This window comes from Trachurus trachurus, assembly GCF_905171665.1.
Source record: "Trachurus trachurus genome assembly, chromosome: 9".
NCBI lineage: Eukaryota > Metazoa > Chordata > Actinopteri > Carangiformes > Carangidae > Trachurus > Trachurus trachurus.
The window spans coordinates 25,336,491-25,350,044 of NC_139895.1; the positions used below are offsets into that span (position 1 = coordinate 25,336,491).

A 13,554-nucleotide genomic window follows, 5' to 3' on the forward strand; every position below is an offset into this window, starting at 1 on the left:
ACCAGATTCAAACGCAAAAACATTTTCTCTTTTTGCATTAAAATTACATTGATAATTGATAGTTACTTATGAAAATTAAAAACATCAACTTTGGGTTGCATTGCAGCCAAAAATAAATAAATAATAATAATTAAAATAAATAAATAAATAAATAAAAACCATAATGCCAAGATAAGTAAATAATATCTAATTTAATGAAATAACAGTGATACTACACAGAAAAAGATCAAATAAAGATCTTGTTCCTCCTATTATAATTATAATATTATTATTGTTGTTATTAATACTTTAATTATACTAGTGTTTAAGCAGACACTAAAGCCATATTTTAAATAAAATATAAGAACACGTACATAACTTGCAAAAATAATTTACTTTAGTTTTCTTCTGTTCACAGTGTTTTATAATGAACTTTATTAAAACAATGTGCGAAACAAGCACAGCAGCATCCTCTGGGGTAGGCCTACATAAAGAAATCACCACAATGATTCCCATAATGAATTTAATGTAAAATTTACAAAAACTAGTACACCAGTTGAAGAGCTTTTCAAGTGATATTGTTGATTAAAAACAAAGCCTGAGAGACGGGTGTGGAGCACTTTATGTACACATACACACAAACACACACACACACGCACACATACAGTGCGTACACACACAATACGGTATAAAGTATATTATTAATGTTATAAAAAAAAAGCAATTAAATCAAAGTGGTATAGAGCCTGAAGCTATGAGGACTGTCAATTCTGCTGGAAATGCCACAGAAGATTACAGTTGGGTTTGTGGATTCCATGAACCCTTTTTTTGATTAGGGAGTCAATTATTTCTCATTACTGAAGATGCTATTTCGGAAAAAGACCTTGTCAGTCAATCACGCAAAAAGTCCTCGAAAAGCGTGAATAAACCATTAAAGAGAGAGGCGGATGGGGGGTGGTGGGGGGGGCACACTGACCCTTTTCCCCACCCAAACTACTTGTAGTCAAATTACCTTTTTAACTATTACACCTCTGTCAGGTCTTTGTCAGGGTATGCTAATTAGGGCCTTCAGTGGAGAACATTTGAAAAGAAAACAGTATATTTATTAGTTTATCTCAGAAAAAGGCATTTACCCAGAGCTGAAGGTAAGTTTGAATGTGGTGATTATCTTGTCATTTTCAGGCTGTTTGTCTAAGAGTGTGTGCATGTGTGCCTCAGAAGGTGTTTGTGTGTACGAGTGTGCAAATGTCAGTGTGTGAATGAACGGTGGTATATATGACTCCAGGTAATGTGCTGTTGTGTGTGTGTGTGAATGGACGTCCATATGTGCATTCATACATATATAATACATATCCATACGTGTGTGTGTGTTTGCGTGTGTGTGTGTACTTTAGCTGCTTTCAGCACACTGATAGGCAAGCACAGCACATTTCTCCTGTCCTCTTTGTTCTGTGTTGGGTTTGACACCTCTAAACAATAGCAGCGCTTCACTTCGCCCAGCCCCAACCCACCACCAACCACACACTGCATGGACGGGAGCTGCCAATTAGCACTATCAAACACCCCTCATCAGCTGTCTGCTCACCACAAAAAAAAGAAAAAAGAAAAAATACCACAACAAATCAATAATTCTGAGTTTCCGTCAGAAACAATCACATTCATCAACAGATGTAAGGATACATAAGAGAAGTAAACATGATCGCTAATTGTATAGTATAGACTGTGTATATATAAAAGGCACACGGAAAACAACTCGAGTACTGCCTCATGAAGTGGCGTGTCACAAAAAGCTCAACTGACAGAGTTGAAACAAAGGTCTGCGTCCTCTCTATCTCCTCTCCAACTCTGGTGTTTAGAGCTGATCTTAATTTTGAGGCCGCCCTGGCTCGATTGCAACCAAGGTCCCCTGTCTAAATTGGCTTTTGGACAAACAGGGCAGCCGTTCTCAAGCACTCTTTTTTCCTCACACACAAAAACTGTCATCCACTCAAAACTGCACCACTCTCTCTTTGAGTTTATCTACCTTTGTGTAATGCCACACTGGGTGAGCTGTGTTTTTTGGTGGCCACCGGGCAGCCAGACAATGTGGCGTGACCGAGGGGACAGAGGGTCGACGTGGGGAGAGAGACGTGGAGAGGGGGGGCCTGTCATGCAGAGAGGGTCTCAGAGGGCTGGAGGTGAGCAGAGGTGTCTGTGAGATGACTGTCGCTCCTCTCTGTGGTCCAAGCCCTTTTCATTAACCCACACCCCTGGGTTCACCAAACAGAAGCAGGGGGTGGAAGTAAGGACAGGGGGGTGCGGCCGAGTGCAGAGCGCTAGCCCTGGTGACCACCAGAGACCTGCTGCCTGCCTTCCTGTCTGTCTGAATGCAGATCCGTGTCATCCATTACAGACAAGGGAGTGCTTTTTAACAAAATACAAACACATCCAGGAGCACATGCACGGGCAGACAGACACAGACAGAACACACACATACAAAAATACACATGCATCGAAGCCTGCTTAGGGAACAGAGAGGTAACAAAGGACAGGCAGTGCCCCCTAGTGTTTTCATCAAAGAGAATATCAGACCAAATCAACTAACCATCACCCCAAGCAAAGCCACAAAAACAGATACAGGAGGGGAGCAAGGAAAAAAGGGCGGGTGGAGGGGGTGGGGGGGGAGAAGAGGTGAAGAGGTTGGATTCATGGGAAAAGTGCCATCACGTGGAAGGCAGAAGGGTGGGGGTTGGGTGGGTGCGTAAGGTGGAGGGAGCGGGACACTGGGGGCAAGGAAGGAGAGGGATGGAGGGAGCATGGGATAAAGAAGGGATGGAAGTTAAAGAGTGGGCATGTAAGGAGGAACACAGTACATGTTAGCTGGTAGGTGGTGGAAAAGGGTGTTAAAAGATGTCCGACATAACCATTTGAGGCCGAGAGAGCGAAAAAGTGAGAGGGAGAAGGAAAAGGGAGTAAGGCAGGCAGGCCATGCATGAAAGCTGATGTCAGAGGAGTCCAGAGGAATCGCCGAGTGTGAAGCCATCTAATAGGAAGGCAGAATATATATTAGACAGGGACACACGTACACACACACACAGAGACTGTGAATTGCTAAGCCACCCAGTGTGGCCTGGTAACTGATCTGAACATGAACCACAAACTAATGAGTGACATGACAGGGAAGGAATGAAAACCTAGCTCACTGGGACAACAAACAAGCCCTTTGGAGTAAAATGCACACTCATGCTTGAGGACGAAAACATTTTACAAACATGAATGTACTATTAAAAATAAAAAAAATCTGCTCAAATGTGTGCATGTTTTATTCTTTCCTTGGACAGCACATCTAGCTTCATATTCCCACCATGAAGCAAGGCCTACCCTTCAGTGAGTTCCGCATTGAGCTCCAAGCCAGCAAAGACATCAAAGCCTGCTCCACACACCAGGAGCCTCTCGCTCGCTCTCCTTCTCGCTTCCTCTCTCTACCTTCCTTTTGCTCTTTCATAACCCCCATCGTATTTCACAGCACATAAAGCCTTAAAATGGCACATAAAACAGTTCATCTCTTTTCACTGTCAGCTTTCTAGGCTTAAAAAATTAAATATGTTTCACTGCAGGTACATAACTAAAACACACCCTTGGAAAAAAAATTGCCATAAAGGATTCAAACTAGGCTTTCCATGAGTATCGTAGGCTATAGACTTGGGAATAGATCAGCTGAATAGTCAGTACGGGGTATTTCAAGCTTGAAGTGCAGAGCATATAGAGACTGAGAAACTGTGTGGTTGCCTGTTTTCCCTTTGCCATCAATCCCATCATTGTGTGTTTTTTGTTAAAACACTGGTGATATGTGCAGGAAATAAACCACACATTGTGCAGGTGATGCATTGATGCTGAAAAAATTCTTTACAAACACACTAAAAGAAAACTGTGACCCTGGTGTTTGGAGAGTTTGGAGTAGGCACAGCGAAAACACCACAGAATACCAACACCCCATTCAATGAACTTTAAAAGCAGTGAAAGACAGAGAGCAGAGAGTGAAGGAGGCGGGCGTGGATGGAGATGCTGACTTTGAAGGGGGAAAAAAAGCAAAGAGGAGAGAGAAGAAGCGAGAAACAGAAGCAGAGGAGGGAGAGAGGGTTTAAACTTCAACCCTAGAGTCAGCGAGTTCACTGACATTTGCACCAGGATCCGCCTAGCTGCTCCTCGCAGCTTTTCAGAAACGACACCTTCTCTCCTTTCAATTCCTAAGACTTATTCTTCCTCCTACATTCGCTGCAGAATGAGACCATTCATAGTCTTGAGGGCAGAGAAAGAAAAAAGGAGACAGAAAAGCAAACTGGATTGAATGTGTTAAATTCAAGTGATGCCTGCCTGACAATTTGCAACCCTGTATGTCCTCAAGATTCTTCTCGTATATTGTATGCATTCTTATGTCAGAATTAACAAGGGGGGAGGAAAGAAAAAAAATAAAAAGACATGTGACAAGCGACTTATTTGAGCTGTCAACATGTCATCTTAACCACATTCAAACCTCACGTCAGCCGCTCGTATTCCCTCTCTGGTGAAGGTGACCTGGGTCGTAACCAGCTGACACACCCACACACAGCAGGTGAATGCATGGAAAAACCACAGTAAGAAGAGTGACTGTGAGAGACTGGCAAGTATGAAAGGCAAGTTATAGCAAAAGGACAAATAGGAAAAAGAAAAAAATGTGAATGTGAAAAGGAGACAAATAGAGATACTTAATTGAAAGCCCTTTACATTTTCTGTTGATAAAAAAAATCATACATAACTCATTTGACATGTTATATAATATTGAAGGTTAAAGTTCAGATAATAATTTGAACCATTTTGCAGTTTTGTACAAAAAATATAAACAGCACTTCTGAGATTTTTTTTTATATATATATATATACGAGCACTAAATAGGCACTGTGAGAAGGAGAGGCAATGAGAAAATTGGTGTTCTAAGACAGATGTTTGTTGAGAAAGACAAAATATAAAAAACAGTGTAAAGGAGACAGACAGAAGTGAGGTCAGTCTTGAGTGATGGATCGGAGTGAAATGGCAAAGAATGAAGTAGCAAGGCCGATGTGAAGTTGAGGTTAAGAGAGGGAAGAGAAAAAGAAAGTGAGTGAATCGAAAGCAAAGGAGAAGAGCAAAGAACAGACGGAGGACCATATATGCAGGGCATGAGATAAAAGAGAGAAAATGAGAAGAGGTAAGTTTACAGATAAATGTTAAGTGAGGAGACAGTAGGAGTGTGACCAAAGACGCTCAAAGGAGTGCGAGTGTCACAAAAAAAGAACAGTAATGTTGAGTGGTTTGACAACGGGGGCGAGGGGCAAAGGAAAAATGAGTGAGTGAAGGAGAGTTTCGTAAAGAATCAAGAAGGAAGGTAAAACACAACACACAGCAGTAAGAACAGCGAAAGAAATGGACAGCAGTGCCCAATGGGCATTAAAGAGTGAATGAAAGAGTGAGAGAGCTCTGATGTAGGGGAGAAGGAAGAGAGCGAGACCTTGCCTCTGAGGCAACGAGCCGAGAGGAACGAGAGAGGCAGACAAAGCCGCGCACTGCTCTCACACAGCAGAACAAAGAGAAGAGGTGCATCATGGGAGTCTGAGCCTTGCGCCACCTCTGACGCCACGCTGGATAAACACACAATGGCACGCATGCACAAATCAAATTGCAAATACGCAAGCCTTCGAGTAATAATCAAGGACATGATGAGTATATGGACCTCTGCGAGGCAAGGTTTCCTGCTCTCGGTGCCATAACAACACACAAATGCAGTGAGGTCATCAAATGAATGGGAAAGTGGTTTCAGACTTTTGGACTCCACTGTATATATTAAATGAATAGGGTGTGCCTGTCATAAACTTGAGTGAAAACAAAACGGAAATCTTTGATTAGCATCGACATCACAATGGCATAAAACTGCAGCTAATAGAGAGCAGGGAATCCTTCAGGAAATCAAGAAAGCATCCTCATTGATCAAGTGAAGATGAACAAGGTTAACAGTGCTGGAGAAAGAGTGGAAACAGGCAAGAGGAAGTTGAAAAAGATTAAAGAGAAAGAGGAACAGTAGAGGAGAGCTTTCTATGTAGTGCACTCATACAAACAGACCAGGGTCGACACAGACACAGTGCATGTGCTAACTTCTGTAAAGGCATCTTATACACAAATATGCATTTCCCTACTCAGGCAGAGGAAAGGGAAAAGGACTATGGTTACAGAGGTGGCAGGGTGAAACTGGATCTTAATTTCTGAGCCCATGTGTCAAAAATCAAAGGTAAAGTGTGCTAAATTATCAAGATATTGGCTCTAAAGTTTTCCATCTACACCCTCTGACTCCTACTTGCCCCTCTCTGGTGCTCTCTCTTTCTTTCTCTTCTCCTTCCTCTCTCTCTTCCTCCGGCAGGTCTGATATGCCGGAGCAGCAGCAGCTGAACTCTGAGTAGCACTGTCTCCGGGAAAAAACAAAGTGATCAATGTGAGAAGGCACGGGGCGCTCATGGACAGGCCAATCAATGGTGGAAAGAACCTTGCCCAGGGCCTTATGCAAATGGAAGCACGTCCCGTAACCTCGGGAGTGAACATGCGCACTAGATCAATGGGACGAGGGTAGAACCTTACAGCAAGATCAGCCTCAGCCAGTAAATATGTAATGATGAATCCCTCAAGATTTAACTGAACTCAAATGAACTTCAACAAGCTCGGCTTCTTATATCACAAAGTGGCAAGAAAGACCCTTTGCTGAAGAGGTGGGGTACGGGGTGGGTGGAGCAGAACAAGAGAAATTAAAAAGAGCCTTCGCACAATGATGCACTGAGGACAGATGGATTTTTCACTTCCTTTTCACTTAAGGTGGAAAAAACAGGAAGACAAAAAGGTGAGAGGAGACTTGTGAATAGTCACCTCAACAATACTTGTTTGAGATGTAATGATTTTCAATTACATCACCATGGCAACATCTGTGCGTTTTGAGGAACGAAGTAGAGGAGCGAGTAACCGTGACGACCTGGTGAAAGCGTGCTTGATCATTTAAAACCATGGATTGTCCAACTAAGGACTGGAGGAGACAAACTATTTAAAATAAACAATCAGGAGACATTTTCTAATTCCCTTATATCCTAAAATGTTTGTATCACACACATCACAAGCCAGATAGAAACAACGCATGACTTAAAAAGGCACATGGTAACAGTGCAGATGAGAAGTTTTCTAAATAAGAAGAGAATGATATAAAACAGACAGACAAATGTGCACACTGTGAAATAATTACTTTTAAAGAGAAAACGATGAGTTCTTGAACCAGCAATACAAAACCCAACCACAATGTATGGAAGCAATCCTGAAGTGTATTGACAGCTACAGCGTCACAGCTCAAGCAACAGCTCTATATCTGCCTCAAGGGCTGTAGATATAGAAGAGTTTGATGATAACATTTATATACAGTATATGTTACTTGCGTCTTAATTATCCTGGACCGTCCATAAAAAAGAAGAAAGTTTTGGTAACAAGAAAAATGTACTGAAACATAGATGCATTATCTAGTTATAGCAGTAGTGCCCCTGGTACAGGGTGTAGTTCGGCTGTTAAAACACTGGACACAAGGTGAATCACTTCCCTGGGAGTCTCTCCTGACCACTCCACCTTTCCCCAGATGTAACAGCTATCCAGGAGCATCTATCTTACTGGATACTTACTTACTCTCTAAAAAGAAGAAAGCCAATTGATCATAATAACGTTAGTGCCCCTGGTACTGCTAGTTAGGCAGCTTGGGATTGCTGCAAAACAGTAAGAGAATTACAGAGACCCATACTGAGACTGAATGGGCACAAATCCCCAATGCTGTAAATCCTCTTGGAATCCAGTTTGCTCATTGATAACAATTCCTGACTCATAAGGTAGTGAGTTAGTTGTTGTTGGTTAGTGATGCATAATAAAATCAGTACGATCCTGGGAACAATTACAAAAACAACAAAAAGAAAAATCACATGACGGGCATGAGGACAGATCAATGATAAATGTGTTCCACTTTGTATTCTAGACAACTGTAGCTATTGTTCGCGCTGCCTCTCCTCTCTCCTCAGGTTACTGAGATATTATAAAACAACCTGTCTAAAAAGAGGAAAGCAGGATTTGCACAACGGACGGTGGCGGGGCCAATCGTAAAACCAAAAAGTATTACAAATAAAACAAGGAATCCAACAGACACTGTTTATGTTCTTACAGCCTGATTATCTTGCAACTGTACAACAGTAAAACAAGACAGAATTAATAACAAAAGCAATCAAAAAATTGCAGTAAACAACCAAAAAAATTAGAATCGTTCACACGAAATCAATTTCCCTTGACACTCATGGAATAACACATGAGAGACAAGAGTAAAGTATTTTCAACCCCCCACTCCTCTCCAACACCACAAATGTAATCTAGAAACCAAAGATGCTCCTGAAACATAGAGAGAAACACCAACAAAGGTGAGAATAATGGCGACGTATTGAAGGGAATACTTCACAAAGCCTATTGTGTGAGTATCCTTTTCAGGCAGCAAACCCGCTGTAATTTGGTCTGCGTCATCTGCCTCTAGTCACAATGCAGCACTACAGCTTTGAAATGGATGGCAAATGAAGGCCATTTGTACATAATCACAGCAGATAGAAGAATTCAGAAGCCCTACAATGTGTTGTTGAGGTGGAAAGAAAGACCTTGGTCTATCTGTGGCAGCCAGCGCAGCTAAGGTTTGGCAAGGGAGGTCTTTTTTCCAGAAACAAGCAAATCAATTCAAATCAAATCAGCTTGCTAGCCGTGACATTTAAACAGTTCAATTTACATCCTTATGTTAAGAGGAGAGCCGCTCTCTAAGATGCCTATTCATTCACAAAGAAATTAGACGTCTATATTTCAGCTGCTTAATAGAGCAAATATGCTGTAGCTGTACTGAGGAACAAGCCATGTCTTTTCACGGTGTACAAAGGGCTAGGCACTGTCTGTCATTATGAGCGCAGCAGAAAAACACAGTGAGAGATAATATACACAATATAGCTTGGACTGGAAAACAGGACCATGCATGATATACATGCATTACAACATACATGCACACGCAAGTGCATTCAAACACACGTGCAAAGGCACATACACGTACACCATCAGTGGTGATTGTGTATGTCCTGAGGGCTGCTGTCCTGCTGTGCAGGCTGGCAGGCACTTTTGTCATGGTGGTCCTTTTGTTTCACATCAAACAAAACGCCACAGCTTTGCATACGGCTCCACTAATTTCTGCTAGTGTGCCCCAGCCATTTATCATCGCCTCTCACCCTCTCCTCTCCTCCCCTAACGTGGCTCTGATAGCTGCTCTCCACCAAGCTGTTCTGCTCAGGACGATACAGGCTTCTCCAGGCTAACACTGACACGCACAAATGTGCACATATGCATACGTGCGCACACACACACGCACACACACAGTGGGGCAAACATAGGCCAACACAATATGTGCAGACATTCACATACACACGCACACTAGCACACACAGACAGACATACACACAGGAAACTGCACTACTCCTGCACCGCTTGCAAGCCCGCCAGCTATGGAGAACCTTGAGATAAAAACAGACCTTCTCTTCATCCCCTCCAGAAGCAATAGACAGGCTAGCACTCAGAGTTTCGAAGGCGGCCGAGACGTGCATACAACATTAGATGAGGGGATTTTCAGTCTGTGTACAGACATTTTCACAGCTGGGATGATTTTGTCAACAAATTAAAGAGATTTTTGCTTGTGTGGTGATGAACTCAGGTGAAGGTTGGACTGGTCCTTGAAGAGCATTTCAGATAGATATGAATGTGGAACTTAGTTTGACACAGTTTAAAGGAATACAGCTACATTTTACGAAAATAAACTTGTTAAATAAACTTTTTTTGCTGTCTGTCTGAGAATAAGACACTGTATGATTTCAGCAGAGGGATTGGTCTAGGACCTGTTTAGTCTAAGAAAGCACAAACACTGGAAGCAGGGTGGAAACGACTAACATCCTATGAAAGAGAAAACTCCCAGCAACTTATTTCATTTTGTGAACTTCTAAGATGCAGAAACAATTTCTATAATTTTAATTTAAGCTTAAATCTAATTCATTTTCTATTGCATGCTAAATACACAGGATAAAATGATTTGACAACAACAGGGTAAATTAAGCACATTTTCCTTTAAAATCACAGAAGTTCACAATTAACTTTATATGACATTATTATTAAGTTATTATATTATTTTCCAGATGCATGTTGTAAAAAAAAAAGACGAGGAATGGAAAACAGGGGCGTTCGCACTGCACCATGTGTTCAGTGGGCTGTTGCCATGCCAGTCATGGAGTGGTACAGACCACTGCCAGACCCAAAGTCCTGCACAGAGGGCACAGTTGGCACTGCCACTGCCCTGAGGGTCACCACGTCTGAGAGAGGGGGAATTAGGGGGATGAAGAAAATGGAGACGAGAAACAGGGCGTAGAGAAGATTTTGGGACGGCAAAAATTGTGGTGAAAAGACATAGAGCATACAAGAATTAAGTAAAGAAAATGTGAAAAAATCTATAAATTAAATTTAATAGAAAAAAAATTGCATTGCAAGAAAAACTGCAATGTTTTAGGAAATTGTCCCACAACAAGTCCTCTAATTTGGTCTACGGATATCTAAGAATGCCATACTGTATAACGGCAGGGAAATTCAACCATTTTCTAAACTCTGAGTGATGTAAAACAAACTTTTCTGACTCAGACTGATTCACCCAGCAGTGTTTCATCTTTCTCATCCTCCACACACCAGTGTAACGATGAAGTCCACAAGGAGCGAAGAAATCCTCCATATCTATCTGTCTCACCTCAAGCATCTCTTCCCACATCTGACACTTTGCCACAACACACACATACACTTACACGCATACACACACACGAAACCAAGGACGACGGAGAGAAATCTAGCTATATTCATTATAGATTGAAACAGATGGCACCATCTAGAAAGTGTACAGACAGATACCTTGCAAGCATGCACTGTATGTATGTGACGTGTTCTCGGAGGACACTTAAAATCTGTAATCATGTTTTTGAAGGGCTGTTGTGGCGGCTGGCTGGTTGTCTGGTTGGCACCCACACATTTGTGTACTGGGAGACAGATGCATTCTTACATAAGACCTTATATAATGCTGCCCTGTCCTATCCAATAAGACTGCTCCTTTTTCATTCTGTGAGCAGGAAGGTTAGTGCGGGTTAGAAAAACCTTCCTGAACAAAACCACCACCACCATAACTATTTACATGTTCACTCTCCTTCACTCCTGGCAATGAATAAAGATGAAAAGACAGTCTGAGCAGAGGGAGAAATGGAGGCAGGGCCCTATTCCCTTGGTCCCCTCCTCTCCCTCTGGTTAGTTCTCAGGTGAGACTTTGTCCTGAGGTGAAGGAACGCAAATAGAAACCTGGAACCTATAAGAATATAGCCTATAAGACAGAAAGATGATGGTCGACGGGCTAAAGCCCTTAGACTTTGAAGAAAATATAGGAATACTGGGTTCAAAACAAAGTAGCACGACTGGGGGAACATGACTCATCTTCCTTTAAAACTATACAGCTGAGAGAGACAGAGAAGGAGGAGCTGGGAGGAACAGGCTGGCCAAGCATGAAAACAGATGTCAGAGGAGACTAGAGACGCTAAGGAAGAGACAGAGAGAGGGACAGAAGTGCAAAACAGTGAACTGGGATGGATGGATGGGCTCTGCTATAGCTAAAGAATGGTAGAGAGGGGAAAGGGTGAAAAAGGTGGGGGCGAAGCAAAGAAAGAGGGAGCTGCCTTCCCCCTGCAGCGCAAGCCTCTCTTTCTCTCTCGCGCTCTCATTCAAAGGCAGTTAGCTACTCTTTGATGTATCTATAATTAGTCAGTACACACTGTGAAGTGTTTTAAAAGAAATCAAATTGCAATGAAACACTTGAGCACTCCAAACAGGGGCTAACATGCTCCGGAGCAAGGGGAGCGAGCAGCAGAAATTAATGGCGGGCCTTTTTGATGTGCTTGATCAGAAATGTATTTATTAACTGCAAAGGGGAGCAGTAATTAACCCACAGACAGCTTGTTTTCTCTGGGTCTTCTCATGTGTCAAACGGTTCATCCCGCAAGGCTCCACTCTCCACTCGCCTGCTCATGCGCACACACCTCCCGTCCTGTCCCGCTGGACCACTTTCTCCTCAATTAAGTAGATGCGCGTGTGTGAATGTGTGTGTGCTTGTATGTGCGTGAGTGTGTGCATGCTTATGTGTGAGGGAGTGTGAAAATACAGCAATAACAAGTAAGAAATGTACAGTACAGTGGCGGCTTTAAATCCCATGTGTATATTTATATGGTACTCCTGTAAAAAGCATGTCTGCAAGTGGGAAGAAGTTTGAGTGCATTTGGATAAAAAGCCAAACAGCCTAAAGGAGAGCCTCATACAATTCTTGATACGAATAATGCCATAATGTAATGTGAAAAAAAATTGAGATTTCAAAAATGACTGCGTGCATGAATTTGATAGGTACAGGTAGGCAATTGAGGGTAGCTAATAAAAACTATAAATGTGTTACATTCTGTGTTTGTGTTCGTGTCAGGTTGGAAGAGGTGAAGGAGTTTCGACACTGACAGACAACAGAAGCTGGGATGGCCTCGAGGGAAACCTGACAATGCCATATTCGAACACCCTGTCACTTAAAGTGAACACAAGGATCTTTCAAGTCTCTGTTTTGATGTTATCTTCACCATACCGGATCTGCTATATATGCACATACTGTATATGCGTGTTTTAAGAGGGTTTTCACATGACAAGGACATCACATAAAAGAAAGCAGTTAGAACCTCATCGAGGCCTTTACGCACACACACACACACACAGTCTGACTGATGGAAACACAGAGAGACAGAAAGATACAAATAGAGAGAATAGCTAGTCTTCGTCACACAGTGAGAAAGCCCAGGAGATTGTGAGGCTGTCACGGACAAAACACTGCATGAATATTTAGCAGCCAAATTAAAATTACAAAATACTAAACAAAAAAAAGAGTAGGTGAAAGAAAAAGAAAGAAAATAAAATATTCCTGAAAACACCATTGGGACAAGTGCCCACCTTTAATCCCCCACTAGCTGTATTCTCATTGTACCGCCTCCCTCCTCCTCCCCTGACTAAGGAGAGAGGAGAGATACTGTATGTCCTAAATAATATGGATTGTGATGAACTGAGCAGTAAATTCTTGAGATCAAGAAACCAGCAGACTGGCAACGTAACGCAGCTCTCAGATCACAGAGAGACTTCCAAACACAACTAGCACAGTGTGTTAGCACAGCTTAATATACCATGTAGTCGTGTGAACTAACTGTGTTTTAAATGCTAACACAGACAACTTGATATGATAAAATGATAGATAGATAGATAGATAGATAGATAGATAGATAGATAGATAGATAGATAGATAGATAGATAGATAGATAGATAGATAGATAGATAGATAGATAGATAGATAGATAGATAGATAGATAGATAGATAGATAGATAGATAGATAGATAGATATTA

At 42.0% G+C, this 13,554-nt stretch overlaps 2 protein-coding genes across 4 annotated transcripts in view; both read right to left on the reverse strand.

Moving 5' to 3' along the window:
• Positions 1 to 9,304, reverse strand: part of rhobtb4 (Rho related BTB domain containing 4) — a 539,043-nt gene extending 529,739 nt beyond the window's left edge. Inside the window, exon 1 of the mRNA XM_083979521.1 lies at positions 9,288 to 9,304. The gene's annotated coding sequence lies outside the window, so the exon portion shown is untranslated. The remainder of the gene's footprint in view (positions 1 to 9,287) is intronic.
• arb2a (ARB2 cotranscriptional regulator A) overlaps positions 1 to 13,554 on the reverse strand; it is a 146,871-nt gene that overhangs the window by 62,391 nt on the left and 70,926 nt on the right. The window lies entirely within an intron of this gene.